We start from the raw sequence: 17926 nt of genomic DNA, 5'->3' as shown, positions 1-17926 counted from the left end.
AATGTTTTAAAAAGTAATTTATTTTTTCGTGCCTCACAACCTTTTGGTTTCCATCTAGATATTAAGTTAGTTGTCATAAAGCCAATGCAATGAAATATTTTTTTCTTCTACACTTTAGTTTGTCTTGATTGGACTCTCATAATGACGGTTTGGCACCCAGGGCAGCGTATTTAATTAAAGTCCCAGTTTTTGAGGTTTTGAGCATAGCCCCACCCATTTATGGTTGGTCACACCCCTCCCAATTGGCCCCACCCATTCAACTGTCTCCTGCAGCCTCCACTTTGATTTGAAGTCACCAGCCGCCTTTGTTTGAGGTGAACTTTGTTTTGCTTACAAAGCATTAACAATTAAGCTCTGAGCTGCCTCCTTCACATTTGCAGAGCAAATAGCATCATAAATAACTGTTCAAAAGAACCAAGCTGCGTCACAGTTTAAACAGGATGTTCTGGTGAGACCAGTCACAATTTTTTGTAAGTGAATACATGAAATAATTTGCTTAAGAAAGAATGACTTAAGCAGTACAGCTAACAGTTAGGGTTCAGTTTGATCTATTTCATTGGTGCAAGACTCAGTTTGAGCATTTTCTTTGGTTTCTTTGTATTAGCTGCCTTGGTCTTGCATGCATGTAGTGCACCATCATACATCACAGTGCAGAGGGATAACTCTTGGTGGTTATAGACACAAAAGCACTAATAGAAGTATTTTCCCTTAAAAGCAGCTGCTATTTAGCAAAGCAGTACTTTAACAGCTCTCAGCTCTTCAGTGAACCACTCAACAGAGATTTTACCTGTTACCTATCAACATCAGACCCTATAGCCTCTTTTATAGACCTCCTACTGTACACCCCATAAGTTAGTAACCCTAAAATAGCTCCCTGTCTGATACCACTATCTCTTTCTCCTTATCTGCTGAGATACAAGGTTTAAACCTGTCACTTTCGATCTGTTTTTCCTACCAGCCTAGTGGACATTGTTTTTTTGAGGCAGTGTAGCAACTGCCTCATGTACACTGACAACCCCTTATTTCAAAAATGAATCAAGTACAGTTTGCAAGAGATACTCCTACACTAAGAATCTGGAATCACTGCTCTCTTATGCCCAGAACAGTAACATTAAACAGGTTATCAGAACACATACCACGACTCTTATTTGTAATATGCACACAGCATATAAAGCTTCATATGCAGAGGTACTCTCCAGATACCTAGCTAAATACCAGATACATCTAAAACCCAATAATGCTACACCTAACACAACACCCAAAGCACCCAATACACATAAAAAACTAGCATCTGTGTCTCACCACATATGCCCTTAAGGAAATGCACAGCTATTACACACAATTTAGTTATAGGTGACTCTATGGTGAGACATACAGATGCCCTTCTCACCAAGTTGAACAAGAAGATTATTATCAGATGTCTGTCTGTTGCAAGGATTCATCACATCACACATGCACTCAAGTCTCTCAACAACAAGTACTGTTATGACTCCATCATAGTTCATGTTGGTGTGAATGACTTGAGATGTACAACTCTGGACTATAGAAAGAGAGACATGATTGAGCTCTCTGAATATGCATCCCAGGTGGGTACGTCCCTAGCTTTGAGCAGCATTTTTCCCTCGCCTAGTATGATACCACAATATAAACAGAAAATGATTGACTTCAATAATTAACTTAGTTTCTGGTGTCATTCTAAAGGGATCCAGTTCCTGTCAGCCTGGGATGACTTATAGACCACTTTGCTTTACCAGAGATGGTCTTCACCTGGCACCTCTAGGCTTTTGGTTGCTGGCTAAGGCACGTGCTTCCCCCATAATACTTTTTTTAGGCAAGGTAGCAACAACAAAATTCTGACATGAAATTATCCAACACAAAGTAAATAAGGGTCATGCTGCTAAACACTAGGAGTTTAAATCAGGAACTGCACTCTCTGGAAGCACTCCTCTCCCAAGAAACTGTTGACTTCTGGGCAGTCAAAGAAACCTGGCTCAAGGCCGCAGAAAGTACTCCGGCCTTACAAGGCTACAATGCCTTCCACACTTTCAGACCACAAATTGAAGGTGTGAGAACCAAAGGAGGTGGAGTATATATCTTGATCTATCTATATTGATTAAAGATAATTACACCTGTAGACTGGTTAGACACAAAAACTACATGGAGCTACTCCAAACAGAACTACTCTAAGTCCAAATTACCTTGGGTAAGACCCCTTTCAGGTCATCAACAGTTATAGGTCTTCCTCCATTAACCAAGATGCCCACACAGCTTATTTAGACCTACTTGGGACAATTAAGGTAAAACCTAACACCCTAGTCATGGGTGACTTCGGCTATCCTTCTATTAATTGGGAAACATATATGAGCCCAAACTCACTCATAGGTTTATAGGTTCATAGACAGGTACTAGGCTATCGGCTCAGGGGCCTAATTAAGCTTAGCCAACAAGGTTCCCTGGCTTACGCCACCCAAGAAAGTTATTCTCCTGTGCCCCTGTCATGCAGAGCCACAGAAATGATCACTGGGGTGTATTTCTTATTTCCCATCCACTCATCAAGATTTTTCTTGAAGACTGCTAATGAGGAACTTTGCTTGACATAGATGTGTATCTTGTTCCAGAGTGTGGGAAGTCTCTGGGACAGGACTCTATCCCTCCAGCATGTCCTGTTTATTGTGGTGACAAGATTTAGGTCCCTAGAGTGTGTAGCTCAGAGGGATTGGGATTTCTTTAGGTGTAGCATGTCCAACACCTCTGGGTCTGACATAGCTTTAATGTTAGGCAGAGATTACCTCAGAGTAGACGATATGCTATGGAGTAAAGCTGGAGTTTTTTGAGATGGTCAGTGTAGGGCATCTCTTTGAGGCCAGAAATCCTCTTTGTGAGGTACTTCTGTGGCCTTTCTAGCTGCTGCAGATGTCTTGTGAAGTACATTCCAAAATGGGCATTGTACTCTATAATGGGTCATTGTACTCTCACACAGAAGTTCCTGGACTTTGTTAATTCAAATGTTCTGAAACAAACAATGCACCACCCCACAAATGGCTCCAATATTCTAGACCTGGTCCTCATATTAGACCTGGTCCTCATCAATATGAGTGACCAATCCAATACATCAAATGTAGGGCCCACACTGGTTAAATCCAACCATAAATCAGTCATTTATGGAGTACAAAACACCAATAAACCAGAAAAACAGAACTGCAAGGAGACAAGCTGACCAACCACTGAACCTCTTTATTATTTAGCACTTTCATCTGGCGTTCACCTCAAGACTTCATCAGAATGAATTAAAAACATTGAAGACTTGATTTTATACAGAACGAGTATATCACATGTTTAAATCTTAAAAAATGATAGGCTGAAAGCCCAATCAATCATCCCTGAATACAATACAATTTGATAATCAAAGCAGGCAGGTGAAACGCACTTGCAATGTACACTGCTGTTAAACCATTTATATAAATTGTTTTACAATAATTATAAATTGCATTATTCCAAAAGTTTTTCATTAACTTATTTAAGATCCTGTTCACCAAGGGACCAGTGTATAAACCACATACTTAATCAAATGACAGTAACTACAAATGAAACTCAGACTTGAGTTTTAAAAAACATGAGATAGAACACATCATTCAAACCAGACTCTTTTAAAGCATTACATCTGAGCTGCCAGAGCAGTTCCTTGTATTCAAGGAACCAATCTACTGGCCCTCCCCTGCTATTCTCTATGTGAATTTGTTCTAAAACTGAACATTTTAAATAATGCTGTGGATGCTCCATTGTGTGTTTAGCCAAAGCATTGTTCACATTTCCTTTCTTAATGTCATATGCATGCTGATAAATCCGCCTATTTAAACCATTTATTGTTTTTCCAATATAAAATTGGTCACAAACTTGACAGATTGCAATATAAACTACACATTTGCTTTGACAGTTATATTTTCCTTTTAAGTGGACATAACCATAAGCCCTTAAACAAATGGTGCTAGATTATAAAATATAGGGACATTGTGCACAATGTCCACATTTTCTCATATGTCCCTCCCTCTCCCTTGAAATTTTTTTTTTCCAAGAGATTTTTTATACACTTGTCTCTCCTGTATATCACACAAGGCTTGTCTCCAAGTCTTGTTTTACAGAGGTCATCTGTAGTGAGTATCATCCAGTTGTTGTATAGGACTTCTCTAATGTTGTAATAAAGGGGGTTAGATGTAAGAATCATAGCATCATTAAAGGATTTAGTACCTCCTTCCTGTCTATCCACTGAAATGTTCACCATCACACCCCCCAAGGGAAGTGTCAGAAATAAATCCCAAAAGTGGGGTGAAATGTCCACTACTTCTCTTCCCTATAACTTCATCCAGAAGTGGATCAATAAATATCCCAGGGTAACCCCTCTTACTAAGATTAGTTCTAAGTTTGTCTATTTCCTGTAGGAACACAGTAAATTCTTGCTAACCTGACACCCTGTCCTTTTACCAAAGATTTTTTCTGTGTATGGGATGGCAACTATCAAAATGTAGCAGGGTATTTGAATATGTAGGCTTCCTAAACAAAGTAGAAGTGAATCTATGGTTCTCTGTATCTTTTTGTATGGTGATGTCCAGAAAGTTAATGTACTCAAAACTAGTTTCCATGGTAAGATTTTAAAACGCAGCACTTGAGTTTAAAAAACAAAAAAAATGTTGTAGTTGTTCACCTGTGCCATCCCAAAAAATTGATAAACAATTTATATAAATAGTTGAACAGTAGTGTACATTGCAAATGTGTTTCACCTGCCTGCTTTGGGTTATCAGATTGTATTGTATTCAAGGTTGATTGATTGGGCTTTCAGCCTATCATTTTTTAAGATTTAAACATGTGACATACTAGTTCTGTATAAAATCAAGTCTTCAATGTTTTTAATTCATTCTGATGAAGTCTTGAGGCGAATGCCAGATGAAAGCGCTAAATAATAAAGAGGTTCAGTGGTTGGTCAGCTTGTCCCCTTTCAGTTCTGTTTTCCTGGTTTATTGGTGTTTTGTACTTTTAGTTTATATGGAGCAAGGAGTTGGAGTGGATACCACTGGATTTGTTCCCCTACAGGAGCTGACAGTATCTATTGGGAACTTGTCAGCACTTATTGAAGTGCTGACAGCACAGATTTCTGGTTTGGGGAGGAACTTATCGGCTGTTCCTACTACCTTTGGGAAACTTGTCTCCTTGCAGTTCTGTTTTCCTCATTTATGGAGTAGCAATAGCACCAGAACTCCCCAAAGGAGAAGTCAGGTTAAAAAACTTCACCAAAGATAATTATACCCTCCTAAGCAAAGGTATTATTGGCTTCCAAGCTCCAGTTTCCACAGTTGGCATTAACACCTGTACTAAAATATACACTGATACCCTCTATAAACATCTACACAAATGTATAGACACAGCCATGCCTGATAGGGTTAAAGCAAGAGCCTCAAGAAAAAACAAACTATCCTGGTGGACATCCGGCATTAATAAATTATACAATAAGTAAAAGAAGCTGCTGTCAAAAATACAAATTTGAGAACCCAGAACTGGAAGAGCACCCCCCTCAGCCTAAAAAAGCAAATAAGACAACTTGTAAAATCTTCAAAGAGCAACTATGAGAAAAATTTAGCAACCACAACCAAGGATAACCATAAGGCTTTCTTCAGCTATATCGGCAACCTAAAAGGTAAGACTCAGATGTGTGCTGAACTAATTGTGCATGGCATAGCACACATTGACCCTGTGGAAATCGCAAACCTGAGGTTTGTTGAAAATTTCATCCCCCCCATCCTCCCCAAGCATACCACAATCCATGTCTTCATCATCTCCTCCTCCCTGATCTCCAAAGAGCAAGTTGTCAATGCTCTCTCCAACCTAAGAACACAGACTCTATGGGACCAGATGGCATTCTGGGCTGCATTGTTAATGTTCTAAAACAAGAGGTAGCACTTCATTAGGCACTATATTCAACCACAGCCTGAAAACAGCAACTATTATTCCTCTCCACAAGGGTGGCTCAGCAACAGACCCAGGTAACTATAGTCCCATAGGTTTAACCAGCCTCATCTGCAAGGCAATGGAACTAATCATCATGGACCTCATAAATAAGGATATAGGTGACCTCCAAACCCTTGCTCCATCCCAGTTTGGTTTTGTCAAGGGCAGGTCACACCTGCTGAAACTGGTGGACTTCTTCAAGAATGGCCTATCTTGACTTGGCCAAGGCCTTTAACACTATCCCACATTCAGGCATCAATGACAGACTAATCAAGTTGAATATCAACCCATATGTTATCAGGTGTTTTGCAAACTGGATCACAGATTAACATCACTCCGTTAAAGTGGGAGACTTTACCTCTACCTGCAGACCTGTCACCAGTGGCTCCCACAAGGGTCAGTGCTGGGGTCTTTGTTATTTGGCATATTCTTCTCAGACGTCCAGGCCAAAACAGAGGGGCTGTGGTTAATCAAGCTTGAGGATGACTGCAAATTAGGTGCTATCATTGAATCCCCTAGGAATGTCAACGTACTTCAAAAGGGGCTTACACAGACCAATGATTGGTGCCAAAGCCATGGTCTTAAACTAAATGGTAAAAAATGCATCATCATTCCCTTTGGTAAAAACAATGTCACTGCTGATTATAAAATAAACAATAATACCCTAAGTACCAATTCAGTAGTGAGAGACCTGGGAACATAAGTTGACTCTGACCTTCACTTTGACCACCATGTGTCTACTGTGGTGAAGAAGGCATTCTACATTGCTCACCTGATTAGCAAAGGCATCGCCTCAAGAGCAAAACAGGTTATAAACTCCCTGTACTCATCCCTTATCAAGCCTGTTATTGAATATAATGCTCCATTAGGTATGTATCATACCAAACACCTGTAGCAACTTAAGAGACATCAGAGATTTCTAGCTAAGAAAATTCAGGGTCTCCAGCACGTCTTATACAGACAGACTGAAGTTGCTTTTACTGTACTCAGTAGTATATAGACTACTTAGAGGTGACTTATGTCTGGTTTACAGGGCTATCTCTGACCCAAATCTAATGGAAATGCTGCAAATCCATATGTCAAATGGAACTAGTCACCCCTGCCAGGGACTTCAATCTAGCCTGTGACATAAACAGGACCTGCTGGTCCACTCCTCTTGAATATGGTTCCAGTCCATATCAAGCAGAGAACCTCCATGACCCTGTTTGAGCACAACTTGGGCAACTGGATGGGAAACTGTACATTTCTACAGGAGATTAGCCCAGCTTCTCTCCTGAACATGGGTAGTCCTTGCTAGAAAAAACTTGGGCATAGACAATATCTCTCATCTAGTATTATATTGGGATTTAATGGCTAGGCTTGTAAAGACCCTTGGGTCAATAGCCTAATAACATTCTATGAACCTATCTACCTATGAACCTATGTAGAGGAATAAACTTACATGGGGAAAAATAAAATGCTTCTAAATTACCAGATTAGAAAAAAAAAGACAAACATCTGTCAATAGCTAGACATTTCCCTACATAATCTGACCAAAGTCAAACTGAGGTTTTAGAACATTTTACTCATAGAAATAATATGCAAAAATGACTCACACGTTTGTACATCACATCTCTATGGTAGCTATTTTTCTCTGGGTTTTTCTTCTTTTTTCTGGTTATCAGCAATTTGGCCTATTCCTTTTCATACAGAACACAGATTCAGTTGATTAGTTCCATATCTCTCTACTAACAAGGTTGTTGACTGTAAAGTAGATGAGTTTAAATACAAATGCACAAAAACATATCAGAGTAAAAAACAGTAAAATGAGTGTTTTTGCAGGGGCAAGCATCCCCTGTTCCTCCATGTGGGGAACAACATCATCCTCACCCCTGCTAACTTAAATCTATCAAATTCAAAGCTGCATAATACCAGAGAAAAGAGAAAATTACCCTGTCTCTGGTACTTAGCATTCTCTGTGAAATGCTGAGCTTTCATTCATTCTTTTCAACATACATTTCATTAAAAAGTGCTTTTAAAAGGAATGCACTATGCCCAAACATCATGCATGTGTGCGTTTGTATATATTCATATATTGTCTTGCTGTCTAGGTCCATAAAATTCCAAAAGTGAAGTACTGAGGAATTTAAGTGAATACTATTGGATTTTATTCTATTAGAATGGAAGCTGCAGATGATCTATGAGAGGAAAAGCTGGAAGAGGAGTATCTGAAGGATGTTATCTCCATTGTTATGTTGTTGGCTCATTCACACCACAAAATGTAGAACTCAACTACATTCCTGTCTTTTGCAAAGCATTAACTGTCCATTTGAAGAATCAGCAGACATAGCCAACTACTGCAACCGACAAACCAAATGTCGAGGTCTTCTGTATTAAGAATGTTAGTTAGTAGAGTGTAAACATCATCATTTTTCTTCTTAATAAGATCTGCATATAGACATTACTGGATATATCACACAATTCATTTATACTTGTAATAAATTTATAATTGAAATTATGTTGTTTCTTTAAGCAATTAATAATCACTATCTTCTGTCAGTATTCATGTTACAATTAAGTATTAATGAAATCATATCCTTTATGATATGTTATTTTACAGTGTGCACATGTTTTGTTTTGTAAGCTATTTGAATTTTAAAATATTAATGGAGACTATGTATTATCACAAATATTTAAATCATAGAACACTAGTTAGCCAGTTCGCTCTTTTGACTCATGACTGGGATGCTTTCTGTGCAGCATCTGTGTCTCCTTCCACTGTTTGATGGATTTTCACTGGATGATATGGTGTCCATCTACATGTTACTCTGTCAGTGGAAGAAGACTGAACTTTCAAGCTTCATTTTCCAGAGATTCACCATGTTGACAAGTGGAGTTCCTCCACAGGAAATCATTGTTTTGAGTTCTGCCAGCAGTGATGTACTTTTGGGGGGAATTTCCCACTTCTTCAAGTTAGTGCAACCATGGAGTTAGTACATAAAAGATTGAGAGGTGTGGGGTTTCCCCCATCCCTTATAAGGGGGTTCAGGGGGGCTTACCACCCTGCAAAAACACTTAAAAGTGTTTTTTTTTCACAAATGCAGTTTGTGGATTCAGATCGTTGGTGCATTCAGTTTTGTCCACACATAGTGAAAGTGAATCCACATCTCAAAAATATGCTGGTGATCTTCTGAAATGTCCATTAGTATGAGTGTTATGTGTAAGTCAGTGTTCCTGTGTTGGTGTGTGTGTGTGTGTGTGTGTGTGTGTGTGTGTGTGTGTGTGTGTGTGTGTGTGTGTGTGTGTGTGTGTGTGTGTGTGTGTGTGTGTGTGTGTGTGTGTGTGTGTGTGTGTGTGTGTGTGTGTGTGTGTGTGTGAGAGTTTGTTCATGTGTCTGTCTCTTTAACTGTCTATATGTGTTTGTATGGGGGGGTCTTGCCTATGATAGGCTAGTTTTTCATTCATGATTAGTTCTCTGTTTTACACAGGCTGCATGCTCACAGACACTTACTCTCCCTGACCCTAAATAAGACAAGGAAGGTATCAGAAAAATGAATAAATTAATAAAAGTCTTAAGCAACAATATATATAGCTGAACACAAGCATGACACAAAGAAAGCACCAGTTAGGGATTGTCTAGCATAAGATAGCATTTCATAACATATAAACAATACTTCTTCTTTGCTTACTGGTTTTTGAAATATTAACAATTGTCTGTAAATTTTGCATATTTTCAGAGAAAGTAGTAACAACTATCTGTAAGGCCATATATGACGTGTAAAGTTTGTGTAGCATTTTTATCTATCACGTTGTGTCATTTCACACAATTCCTTACAGTTTTGTAGATTTTTAAGGTGTTTAGATTTTGTAATATTCAAATAGCAATATTTTACATATTTTCATAAATGGGAATACAAATGAATTATATATAATATTCCAAAACTTTACTTGATACATTTTTCTTGATGATGAAGATGTGACCTTTAGCATGACGCCAAGCTTTTTTGATAGTTACATCGCTTTTAAAGCACTAATTGTAATACAGTGATACATATGCTCTTGAAAGCCTTATAAATAACACACAATGTTCCAGCCAAACCACAAATGGTAAGAGTGCCACATTCATTTGCTCTGTTATGATTTAACCTTTCACATAATGATATGCAATTGTTTTGCAAGTTGTTTGGTTTTTGAAATAATAATAAAAGTGTGGAATGGAAAAGCTGCATCATGAGTGCTTATGAATCATACCTGTTGTACACAGTCAGTTAGATTAACTTTATTTAAGTTGATATTGCTTTTTCCTTAATGTTATTAAGCTATTTGTAATTTCAATGACACAATACTCAGAAAGTTGTGAAAATTTAGGCACTGTTCAGCACCTTTTGGAGAAGATAAAGAAGTCTGTGAGTGATGAAAAGAGTTACGTAGAGGAAAAACAATCTGCAGCTGTAAGAAAGAGTATGGCTGCAGGACACAGTCAGTCTCGGCCTATTGTGGCTGAAAATGGGTTGCTAGTACAACCCACTAACCTAGTTAACACGTGATAACATAAATAAATAAATAAAGTGGGGTTTTCATTAATATAGTGCCCAGTTGCTTACATTATCTGCGTGTGCTACATTTATGGAAGAATCATGCCATGTTATTAGGATTTCCCACTCTGGATATTAGTATCTCTGATGATAGGGAACTATCCGGCTCCAATGATAGTAGTAGCCAAATGCCAGCTCAGTTGGAGTTCTAGTTCTCTGCATTAGACTCAGGCAATATGATGACTACATCCTTGCCTCTACCTTCTATGAACTCAGCTGTTGTGCCAATACAACCTATCTCACAAACCCAGGATGCCACCCAGGGTAAAAAGAAGTTAACATATTATCCGACGGAGAGGTGTCATTTCAATTGTAAAGACACCTTTGATTTCTGCCAGATTTATTGAGTGAAATGATGATCTCAGAGGTCACAGGTAGGTTGCCAGACAATCCATGGGTACTGCCCACTCTCCTAAACTCAGTGTCTCCATGACTAATATTCAGAATTTATGCAAGTCCATAATATGGTGGGGGTGGCAAAAACCAATACAGTCATAGTTGAGCTAGTCATGATAGTACATTACCTGCATGAAGATCTGCAAAAGTATATGGACCAAATGTACAACATTATAGTGGTGTAGGGAGTCTGGCCACAGCAGGTCCTCATTATGGCCATCTCCTTTTCTCTGGTGAGTTTGCTTTCATTTGTGATGGGAAAGCCCAATATGGAAAAGGAAGGATGTGATCTATGACAAACAGTGCAGCTGCTGCCACAATCTTCATGCCACCATTCAGTATAGTGGGCACTGCGGGGCATCACAGACCTACACATGGTTTGGGTATCGATTAATCGACTAGCTGTAGCACGACCCACTGCCATTCACACTCTTGTAACACTCCAGCTTCTGTGCATGCTGAGGATTTTGCCTGTGATCTTCCAGGGGAAGTACATCTCCTTGGATGGAGACAGGCATGGGAACTGCATACATCCTAAGTGGAGACATGGATCTGACCACCACACCCCAGCACAGTGATACATTGCCTGTTGGAGCTGTGTACCTGCAGACATCCAAACACACACACAAAGACACACAGACACACACACACACACACACACACACACACACACACACACACACACACACACACACACACACACACACACACACACACACACACACACACACACACACACACACACACAGATCATTAAACCTCACCTCCACCCATACACTGTCCATTGTTAACACTTGTCAATGTAGTCTTTTCCACCTATGCATATGATGACAACTGTGCCATGCCCTCATGGCTCTGTCACCTGGGAAGCCTAGGTCTGATGCACAGTATGGCCAGTCTATGCATGTTGTAGCACAGCCTGGTATAGTTTTGCATACATCATCTTTATATTTATTTTGGCCCATAGATGTTGTGTAATATTGCACACACTTTAAAGCTTTTACTGCATGTTCCAGGGTCATACTGCAGTGTACTGCAAAGTGCTTCTAGACAGCAGAAGCAGGCAATTAGCATTTCAAGCACATGCTCAGAAATAAATCAAGTCTGTAACAGGACATTATTATGAACATTCTTTGTCATGTTCTGTGGGTTCACAACTGATGTTATTTGCTATTGCTTGATAGCATATCTGGCATTGTCAGTAAGATGGTCCTCTGGGAAATCACCCACATAAACATCTGGTATGATTCACACATATGCTGTTTGTGGGAGTCATGGGCATTGCCTTGATGGCCTGGTGATGCATTGCATATTGTACCCTGTTGCTTGTGGGCCACCTGGCAGTTACTGGAGAGGAACTCCTTATGGTTGATATATAATTTTCTCTACTCCCCAGGTGAGGCCTTTAACTGCCAGAAAATACTAACATGGTGTTGTTTCTCTCCTCTGGGGTACATGGAAACCACAAATGCTCTCCCACGTGCTTCACATGGAAGGAAGCCTTCTACACCCCCAAATATATATATACCAACTCCATTTTGCACAAAATTTGAAGATTTGACATTTTAAAGAACACTGCTATGTGGTTTCAAGCACATACTGTCAAACTAATATGGAAAAACACATGCATTCCAAAATAGTGGGAGCTGAGATAACATAGTGTTACAGTTTGTTTTTTATGTTGTTCAGGAAATTGACCATTTTTCATTGAAGGACTGATCAAAATTATTTAGAAAGGAGGAGAAAAGCTTACTTCAGAGTTGGGAAGCACACAAAATAGATGGTAAGTGATACAATCTAGTGGTAGTAACTCTGCCTTTGTATGGGTGGAATGTTTTTACTCTGTAAGGTTTGCTTAGTGTGAAGCTAATTTTTGGTAGCTGCAGTTTCTGAAAGAATGTTGAATGTCAGGTGGTTGTGGGGAGTTGATTCCCAAATTTTGGTTTGTACACTTCCTCCTTGGGTAGGGAGATTATGATAGTGATACTCATAGAATTTGTATTTACTGCTACTGCACTGAACACAAATCCCTGAAATATCAAATTGTTCAAATCTCCAAATGTATGCTCCCTGCACCTTCATTTAGCAGGCTGTCTTCACACTTGTATATAACAATTCCATGGCTGCATAAATATGAAGAAGAAGTGAGAAACTTCACAAAAGAAAGGCATCACTGCTGGTGTAGACTTGGAAATCACATCAGCAGTTATTTCTTATGGAAAGCAATAACTAGCACTGAATTCCTCAGAGTCTTGGGATTCGGGGACTTGACATAAGCAATTTGTTCTTATCTATCTATAAATATACAATTTACTTTTACTGGTGTTTAGGAGAAAACCTTCACTGTTTAACGATACTTGAAATGCAGAGCTGCAGCCTCCCCAGCAACAAAAAAACAAAACAAAAACCTGCATTTTTTTTATTTACTTGTTTTTCCATTTCTTCTTTTACAAAATGCTAGCAATACTACTGCATTAACCTTTCTGGAGACCTTATTATTGCTATTCTGTCTTCTGCAGAAGGCAGAAGCATTACAAAAAAGTGACTAACTGGACTGCTGTGTAAAGTTGGGAGGAGACATTTCTGTTTGCTCAGGCTGCCTCAGGTTCTTGTCAGACTGAGGCTGCCTGAGACCAAATATGAAAGATGCCAGCCTACGTAATCAGTATTTATTTAGTCACTTATTCAATATGCTGGAAGGTTCGGTCTGGTCCTTATAGAATTTGTGGTTTCTCTGGAAAATTGCTGAGGATTGCAGTCACTGAATAATACCAGAAATTAACCTTCTCAAAAAGCATTCTAGTGCAAAACTTATTTTACTAAATTTCTAAGTATATAATAGCAACATCTTCCCCTGACTTTTATAAACAAGAAACATCTTTGTTAAATTATCACTTATGACATAGACAATCATGCATTTATATAAATGAAAACAAATCATACTGAGATTTTTTTGCAAACATTATACATCGCTTATAATCTGTCAAGTCATTGTCAGTCAAGCATTACATACATCACTTAAATCTTGCCTTCTTTTAAATTTCATTCCTACTCCAAAATATATTTCTGCATATTATTCCCACAATTCCATTTATTTCTATTAAATTTGCCCCTAACCTTTTCTAAGGGTCCCATTTCCAATTGTTTTATCTCTGTTGCTATACTCACTACTTCTAGTACAGTTGGTTCAGATTTTGATTTCCATTTTGTAATAATTTCTTTTTTGGCAGCCGTCATAATTAGACTCAGCAAGGAGTTACTATGTCTAGGCAATTCCAATTTTGTATCACAGTTCAAAAAATAATTTCCTTAGTTAATCTGATTTGCTTACCCAGTATTCTGATAAGACTAGTCTGCAGGGATTTTTTAAAGTCTGCCAACTCATGACACTCACAAAAAAGATGTTCCCAATTATCTCTTTCTTCCCCATCACACGTCCAGCATTTGCTATGTACCTGAGGAAAAATTCTTTGGAGTCTACTTGGGGTATAAAAATGCCTCTGTAAACACTTCCAAGCAAAGATACTAAATTTTCTAGACTTTGTTGCATATTTGGGAGACATGATAACTATAAGAATCAATCAGAGGAATTTAGAAAGTATTGGGAAGAGAGATTGGATAAGCAATTCACAAAGAAACTATAGAAGGACAAGTGTGTATATGTCCTTGATTTTGGTATTTTTCCCCAATTTTTGTATCTTTCTCCTAGATTCTTGATCTAAGAGGTTGAGAGTTTGCCTGAGGTGGGGTGGGTGTAATGGCTTGAATGATGTACTCTGACAGTAGTGAACTAAGGAGATACATTCCTGTGAGGCAGATGTGTATGCATTTATGTATTTATTCATTTATTTGATTACAATTAAACATATAAGGTCCTCATGTACAGCTTTACAAGTAGCTGCAATTGGTTGATGGCTACAGCTGTGTGTGTGTGTGTGTGTGTGTGTGTGTGTGTGTGTGTGTGTGTGTGTGTGTGTGTGTGTGTGTGTGTGTGTGTGTGTGTGTGTGTGTGTGCATGCCTGCATGATATATGTAAGTCTTGGGGCATAAATGCATTTAACTGTTCCTGATTTCTCAAAATGTCTGTGGTTTTGTTTCATATTTTGTTCCGTTCCATATAATGTCTGGGTTTCTTTTTTGGCAAGTCACTGAGGGTTGTAGTAACTAAATAATGGCACTCATTTAAGTTTCAGGCTTAGTAGCCTTCAGCAAAAACATGCTAATACAAAGTCAGTTATTCTAGTAACTATTTGTATAAGTGTGATATATGTCACTGATTTTGATCCTTTGCCTTGCGTTATTTTTTTAGGTTCCTCCTTGATTTTTTTTTAAAGGTGTTTATTGAATCATCGCTTGTGACTTAGGCAAACTTACACTTATGTAAAAGTAATCAAACCAAATTAACAAGTTCATATTTACAAACATTATACATCATGTATATTGCTCCATACAATATAATGAAACCAACGTTACATAAATGGTACAATTCCTGCTTTCTCTTAAACATCATTCCTCCTCTAAAACATGTTTCTGCATGTATTGTTCCCACAATTTGTATGTAATCTACCCCTACCCTTTTCTAAGATCCACTTCTTGTTCTTTTATCTCTGTTACAATATTCACTACTTTAAGTGTGGTTGGTTTAGACTTTGATTTTCATTTTGTATTAAATGCTTTTTTTGAAATCTGATTCTTCATCTAAGAATTTGGGAGGTATATGGAGGGTTTTCACTGGGTTATACACTGAATTCTGACAGCACTAAGTTAAAAAATATACTCTCTTGTTTGGCAGTTTATGTATTTATTCACTCATTTGACTGTAGTCAAACTTCTGATATGTAAAGTCACAGTGATACAAGAGGCTGTAATTGACTGATGGTCACATCTGTGTGTGTGTGTGTGTGTGTGTGTGTGTGTGTGTGTGTGTGTGTGTGTGTGTGTGTGCGTGTGTGCGTGTGTGCGTGTGTGTGTGTGTGTGTGTGTGTGTGTGTGTGTGTGTGTGTGTGTGTGTGTGTGTGTGTGTGTGTGTGTGTGTGTGTGTGTGTGTGTGTGTGTCTGTTGGAGAGAGGGAGTTCTGTAATATACAAACACATATATAGTAATAGATGCTCTGACCTATTCTTGATTTTGTTGAATGTTTCCAAATGTCCTCATATTTTGATCTGTTCCTCATAATGTATTTCTCTGACAATTCAAGATAGAATGCAGTTTCTAAATAATGTAGACAGTTGATTTTCAGACTTAATATTCTTCACAAAAAGCATAATAATGCAAAGTCTGTTATTCTATCAATTTGTATGTATATTAAGGTTATATTTGTCACTGGGTGTTGTCATTTATCCTTTAGTATTATTCTAGCTTTCTCCTTAATTCTTGAGCTATGAGGTTGAGAGATGTGTGTGTGTGTGTGTGTGTGTGTGTGTGTGTGTGTGTGTGTGTGTGTGTGTGTGTGTGTGTGTGTGTGTGTGTGCATGCACTGGACATGGCAGGATGTATGTGATAGTTACTGATCACTGGCACAGCATTGCACTGAGTAGCATTTCCATTTCATGGGGCTGGGTTCTGTGGTTGAGCTATTGGCTGTGATATCCTCTTTGTGTTGTTTATATGTAGTTCTGTCTCTGTATAGATTTTATCCAGATACTCTGATTTACTCTCCTAGACACTCAGCTGTTCAATGTAAGCCAGTTGTCGTTTGTGCTTTCACATTCATTCCAATCTAATATCAGAGGGCTACAAAGAAAATACTTAGATTTTTTTGGAGGGATAGGCAAGCAGACACTTTTCTCAAATATGATTTACATATCTTTACAAGCATCTGTCATCCCAGTTTATTGGAAATTACTATTTTATTAGTGTTGATCATTAAGCTTTTTACACCAAATATTTTTCTTGAACTTATTTTCTTACTCATGATTTTTGTTCAGGCAATCATTAAATCAAGAGTTTGTAAAACGTTGCTAAGATGGAACTCAAATAGTCTAAAACCATTTGACTTTCGGGGACCTATTTGCCCCATACCCCAAGCTTAATTCAGTTGCATTCTCCATACTTATTACAATGGAGTATTGTTCAGGTAGATATGTTAAAAAGGCTGGAAGAAAAAAAAAAGAATAATCTGTTTGGATGGTGTGAATCCAAGATGGGGGTTAACATGGAGACGAACTAGGTATTTGCAGGAGGACTACTGTACAATTGGGGGCTTGCAATCTTTTATCTAGGGCTACATTTCAACTATGGCTGGTCTTTCTGATTGCAGTTAGACATCTGAGATGTATATATTTTATAATGTGGTTAAAATGATTGAGTATTGAGGAAGTCTATGGATGAAAGTAACTGACACCATTTGTTGTTAAACTGATGGTGTTGGTCATTGACTTGTCATAGCAGAGCCCTATACCATTCTAATTATCCCCCCACATTTATTTGCTTTCTGCACCCTCTACCTTACTCTGAAGTCACTACTCACCATTGTTCAAATGAATGGAAGCATGTTTGCAAGAGATGATGAAGGTTTTTTAGGAATTCACTGAAAACTAAAATTGTGAAATCATCTCTATATTGTATTAATTTGTGATCACTGATATTATCAAACATTATGTTTCTGAATATAATAAATAGTACTAGACCAAATTCAGAGTCCTGTGGGACTCCAACAGGAGTACAACATGAGTGCTGTCATGTAGAATGGTGTACCATCTGACTGCAGAACTGTATGTTGTGTGATGCTGTGTCAGGTACTTTAGATAGATTCAGAAACATAGTACTAACATGGGTTCATGAGTTGATTTCACTGTGAATGTATTTGATAAGGTCATGAAGAGCTCTGTCAGCTCTATGTTTAGGCTTAAGTTTCTTTTGATTGTAAGATATGTTTTAGCTGAGTAAGTTTTGAATAGTTGCATATGTATTTATTTTTGTATCATTTTTGAAAGCTTAAAGCAGGACAATAAGTGGGT

This window comes from Protopterus annectens, chromosome 6.part0 (genome assembly GCF_019279795.1).
Source record: "Protopterus annectens isolate FY-2018-M chromosome 6.part0, PAN1.0, whole genome shotgun sequence".
NCBI lineage: Eukaryota > Metazoa > Chordata > Ceratodontiformes > Protopteridae > Protopterus > Protopterus annectens.
This window is presented reverse-complemented; position numbering follows the sequence as displayed.